This window comes from Bos grunniens, chromosome 24 (genome assembly GCF_055505025.1).
Source record: "Bos grunniens cultivar Pamir isolate PY7600 chromosome 24, Bosgru_T2T1.0, whole genome shotgun sequence".
NCBI classification, from domain to species: domain Eukaryota; kingdom Metazoa; phylum Chordata; class Mammalia; order Artiodactyla; family Bovidae; genus Bos; species Bos grunniens.
Window position 1 is genome coordinate 1,693,886 of NC_141188.1, and position 6,225 is coordinate 1,700,110.

The window sequence follows — 6,225 nt, forward strand, 5'->3', positions numbered from 1 at the left end:
GAACATCCTCTGGAGGAGGAAATGGCAACCCACTGCAGTATTGTTACCTGAAAGGTCCAAGGACAGAGGAGCCTGGCAGGCTACAGTCCATGTGGTCACAAAGAGTGGGACATATATGAGCGACTGAGCACACACACACACACTAAGCGAAATTAAAACAGATTAGAAAAAGAAACTCGGCATTGTGTACTGCAATCCCTAAAAAGTCATGTTTGTAGCCTTTCGTCATATTTTTATGTCCACTCTTCGATTCTTTCGGTCATGATATTGCTGCTGGGAGTTGAAACCTGAATCCCCAGATACACTTGTTAACTGGCTTATCTTTCAGTTCAGTTCAGTTCAGTTGCTCAGTTGTGTCCAACTCTGCAACCCCATGAACCGCAGCACGCCAGGCCTCCCTGTTCATCACCAACTCCTGGAGTCCACCCAAACCCATGTCCATTGTGTCGGTGATGCCATCCAACCATCTCATCCTCCGTCATCCCCTTCTCTTCCTGCCTTCAATCTTCACAAACATCAGGGTCTTTTCAAATGAGTCAGCTCTTCGCATGAGGTGGACAAAGTGTTGCAGTTTCAGCTTCAACATCAGTCCTTCCAATGAACACCCAGGACTGATCTCCTTTAGAATGGACTGGTTGGACCTCCTTGCAGTCCAAGGGACTCTCAAGAGTCTTCTCCAACACCACAGTTCAAAAGCATCAATTCTTCAGTGCTCAGCTTTCTTCACAGTCCAACTCTCACATCCATACATGACTACTGGAAAAACCATAGCCTTGACTAGACGGACCTTTGTTGACAAAGTAATGTCTCTGTTTTTTAATATGCTGTCCAGGTTGGTCATAACTTTCCTTCTAAGGAGTAAATGTCTTTAAATTTCATGGCTGCAATCACCATCTACAGGGATTTTGGAGCCCTCAAAAAGAATTACCTTTAAGTTCCGCCAAAGGCAGAAAAAAAGAGAAATGGGAGGGAGAAGAAAAGGAGGAAAAGTTCAAAGGAAACAGGAAGGAGAAAAGAAAGAAATGTCTTCTTGCTTTTCAGTTTCTTTTCCAGTTTCTCACCATACTCTACTCAGAAGCAAAAGCAGCAGTCTGGCTTGTCCCAGGGACCAAAGATCAACGGGGCCTGTGCCTAGAGGCTGAAACGTGTAGACACCCTTAGAGCTCTGTCTCTTCCTCATGAACTTCACATCAGATGAGCAGAGCACGTCCTCCAACCTCTGAGATTCTGGCAAGAATACTTCTTCCCTGTTGTCTGCACACATAAAGAATGATAGTTTCTTCCTGAAGTTAATAATCATTAAATCAGAGACTGCCCTGGTGATTCAGTGGTTAAGAACACACCTCCAATGCAGGGGCCACAGGTTCGATCCCTGGGCAGGGAGCTAAGATCTCATATGCCACGGGGCAACTAAGCCCACACACTGTGACGAGACAGCCTATGTGCTGCAACAAGAGAAGTCCACAGACTGCAAGTAGAGAGGCCTGCATGAAGCAACGAAGACCCAACACAACCAAAATAATTAAATAAATAAAATACCATTAAATGAACACATTCTTCATCTCTCCAGGCTTCCAAAATCTAACATCCCATGTATTCAGCCTCACTAGGGATTTCTTTTCCTAAGTGGACCTGCCTCATATAACACACCATGTACAACATATTCAACATGGAACAATTTTGAACCAATTTACAATCTTAAAAGTCAACATAGTACTTTAAGTTCTAATATTAAGCTCAATATACATACAGTTTATATACCAGTTTTTATTCATCTATCTAATAAAAATAAAGATAACTTATAATACGTAAGTGATCAGATCAGATCAGTCGCTCAGTCATGTCCTACTCTTTTCGAACCCATGAATCCAGCACGCCAGGCCTCCCTGTCCACCACCAACTCCCGGAGTTCACTCAGACTCACATCCATCGAGTCAGTGATGCCATCCAGCCATCTCATCCTCTGTCGTCCCCTTCTCCTCTTGCCCCCAATCCCTCCCAGCATCAGAGTCTTTTCCAATGAGTCAACTCTTCGCATGAGGTAAGTGATAGTGAGAGGGAAAAGAATAAATAGCTCCAGGCCTCAAAGATTTCACTGAAACACACATGAAGTATCTTCCTAGCGCCAGTGAGTACCTACATGTTGTCAAAATGTAATCTCGGTATAATGTTGAGAGGTTAACAGTAATAACCATTGTTCAAACTTGAGGAAACTGAGAAATTAAGAAGTTTGTGTTACTTGTCAAATTAAAAAATGGGAGTCAAATTTCCTATTCTGGTTTTCATAAACTCCAGTGTAGTGCTTTCTAACGTTAGTATAGACACACACAGAGATGCTTCATTGAGCAAGCGAATTTAATGTAGAAATTTACATAAATCATAATGGAAGCACAAATAAAGTATCAGTGGCACATAAGAGCCAAGGTTGAAAGAAGAAATGAAGTTTAACACATAAAGGAAAGATGAACAAAGGTCATTTCATCAAGACACAGAAAAGAAATGTACACCGAGGTTAGAAGTCCACTTATGAGTCACAGTAAGCATTTAATGCATATTTTTAAAGTAATCCAGAAGAAAGTAATTAAAAGTGAGAAAAAAGGCAAAAGTCAGCAATGCTGTTATTCATAACAATGGTTATTAAATAATTGCATACATAGAGGTACCTGATGGTCTATAGTCCGTGGGGTCCCAAAAGATCCAAACCTAACTTAGTGACTGAACAACAACCAACCAATACATACACATATATAATATATCAATATATCTACATAATATGTAGGTATATACATTTATAAGCATACAGACATGGCTGGGAGATATTATAGGGTTGGTATATTCACTTTATTGTGATAAGGCAAATTAGGCTTCCCTGGTGGCTCAGACAGTAACGAGTCTGCCTGCAGTGCAGGAGACCCTGGTTCGATCCCTGGGTCAGGAAGATGCCCTGCAGAAGAAAACAGCTACCCACTCCAGTATTCTTGCCTGGAAAACCCCATAGATGGAGGAGTCTGGCAGGCTACAGTCCATGCGGTTGCAAAGAGTTGGACACGACTGAGCTATTTCACTTTCTCTTTCCAATAAGGCAAATATCATTAATAAAGCAGGTCAAACACATTTTCAGTGTGCACATGTCTAAGTATGCACACTGAAATATTATGTCTAAGAAATGTACATATATTGGGACTTCCCTAGTGGTCCAGTGGTTAAGAATCCACTGTATTTTCAGGGGACCTGTGCCTGATCCCTTGGGGGAAACTAAGATACCACATGCCACAGGGAACTAAACCCAAACAGCGCAACTAGAGACGTCCACATGCCACAGAGAAGACCCAGCACAGCCAAATAAAATAAAATAATTTAAAACCTTTATGCAAACCAATAAAAACTAAAAAATACATATCCTAGTTGAAAAATAGTTTAAAATGCTAACCACCATCTAAACCTTCAGTGAGTTATAATCTTTTTCAATAGTAACATCAGGGATGGCAGATCACTATAACTTACACAATAATGAAAAAGTTTAAAATATTGCCAGAATTACCAAAATGTGACATGTGACAGAGACATGAGTGAGCAAATGTTGCTGGAAAAACAGTGCTAATAGACTTGCTTGATGCAGGGTGGCCACAAATCTTCAATCTGTAAAAATGCAGTATCTGCAAAGCACAATACTGTCAAGTGCAATAGACAATATACATCTATGCACACACACACACACATATACACATACATAAAGAGACAACCAATTATGTGTTAGGGACATTCCTAAGCCTGGCATGCTGCGATTCATGGGGTCGAGAAGAGTCGGACACGACTGAGCGACTGAACTGAACTGAACTGAACTAAGCTATTTTCACTTGACGTGTAATTTAATTTCCCTGAAATTTCTGTAATGTTATTATCAATACCTCTATTATTCAGATGTGATAATATATGAAACCCTAAAACCGCTGGACATTGCAACGACAAAAACAAAAAATAATAAAGGAAGTAAGAACAAAACAATGAAGAGAATATATATATTTATATTTATATACACATATGGAATCTTATTCTCTGTAAAAACTGACAAAGATGTGTTCCTTATTGTAAAATAACAGGTGTTCAATTGTGAAATGAATCATAGTCCCCTTTATGGATGTTAAAATAAAATGTGATACTTAGTCCATTAAACTCATGAAAGTCTAAGAGAAAATTAAATTTGTGTGTTTTAACAGTCCAGTACACTGTCCAATTTAAAACATTTCATATAGCATCAAAGCAAAGAAGTAGGCTGCACATTTTGAAATAATCAATCCTAAACTTGTAAATTGAAAAAGCACAAAGATAAGAGAATTAAAAAGACTCACTCATAGCTATTCACATCTTGACTGCTCTTTTCACTCCAACACTGAAATGCACCATTACCCTTTCATCAGCCTCCAATTTCTAACCCTGAGTCCTGCTAGGAAAATATTCTCTAGGATAATATTTTGGAGCTCACCACTTTTCTGAGCACTTCTTTCACATCCTTGTTCCTCAGCCTATAGATCAGGGGGTTCAGCATGGGGATCACTACAGTGTAGAACATCGTGGCCAATTTTTAAATGCCCATGCTGTTGCCAGATTGGCACCGGCAATAAATGAAAAGGACTGTTCTGTGAAAGACGATGATGGCAGCGAGGTGGGAAGCACAGGTGGAAAACCTTTGCACCCTTAGTCTGCAGAGTGCATCCTCAGGATGATGATGAGAATAAACAAGTAGGATGTGAGGATGACCACAATGGTGATAACCTCATTGAAAGCAGCCACAATGTATAGCACCAACTGATTCATGGTGACATCAGAGCAAGCAAGAGACGAGAGGGGGAAGATCACAAAGAAGTGGTTGATCACATTTGATCTGTAGGATGGGATCTGAAGAGCTAAACACAAGTGAATCACAGAACATACAGTAGCATTGAGATAGCAACAAGTCACCAACTCCATGCAGAGATTTCGGGACATGGTGACCATGTACAGCAGTGGGTCACAGATGGCCACACAGCGGTCATAGGCCATCACTGCCAGCAGAATGACCTCAGTTACCCCAAATGTGCAAAACAGGTAGAATTGCACAGTGCATTCCAGGAAGGAAATGGCTCTGTCTGCATTTAAGATGTTAGCTAGCATCTTCAGCATGTTGGTCGCGGAGTAACAGAAATCCACAAAGGACAAGTGGCTGAGGAAAAAGTACCTGGGGGTGTGGAGTCCAGAGCTGACCCGAATGAGACCAATCATGCCCAGGTTTCCCCAAACTGTGACTCCAAGATGGAAAGAAACAGCAGGAAGAGGAACCCAAGGGGGCTCAGGGGCATCTGAGAATCCAAGGAGGATGAAGTCTGTCACAGCAGTGCAGTTTTCCTTGTCCATGTCCTCACTTTACCATGGTTGCAGAAAAATAGTAATAGTTATTCTCCATGAGTTCTTCCCCAATTTAGTTTTGACTGTCTCCTATAAGGGGAGAAGGCAATGGCAACGCACTCCAGTACTCTTGCCTGGAAGATCCCATGGACAGAAGAGCCTGGTAAGCTGCAGTCCATGGAGTCTCTAAGAGTGGGACATGACTGAGTGGCTTCACTTTCACTTTTCACTTTCATGCATTGGAGAAGGAAATGGCAACCCACTCCAATGTTCTTGCTGGAGAATTACAGGGACCCGGGAGCCTGGTGGGCTGCCGTCTATGGGGTCGCACCTAGTCGGACACGACTGAAGCGACTTAGCAGCCGCAGAAGCATTCTCCTAAAAGAGACATGACAATATATAGGATATATTTTATAGCAAAGAAATAAGGCATTGCTTTGGGGAAGTTTAGGAAAAGCTCAGAAATTGCATCACTCCAATACATCGAGTCCATAGTTTACTTCACAGATCACAGGAAAGGCTTGCATCCATATGAGCCTGTATGATTCCTTAAACTGCTGCTGCTACTGTTGCTAAGTCGCTTCAGTCGTGTCCGACTCTGCGCGACCCCATAAACGGCAGCCCACCAGGCTCCCCCGTCCCTGGGATTCTCCAGGCAAGAACACTGGAGTGGGTTGTCATTTCCTTCTCCAATGCATGAAAGTGAAAAGTGAAAGTGAAGTCGCTCAGTCGTGTCCGACTCTTAGCGACCCCATGGACTGCAGCCCACCAGGTTCCTCCATCCATGGGATTTTCCAGGCAAGAGTACTGGAGTGGGGTGCCATTGCCTTATCCCTTCCTTAA

At 42.0% G+C, this 6,225-nt stretch overlaps 1 pseudogene; it reads right to left on the bottom strand.

Annotated features, from left to right (window-relative positions):
- Nucleotides 1-4,459: 4,459 nt before the first annotated feature.
- LOC147345799 (olfactory receptor 5L2-like) lies at nucleotides 4,460-5,391 on the bottom strand (annotated as a pseudogene).
- Nucleotides 5,392-6,225: the final 834 nt, after the last annotated feature.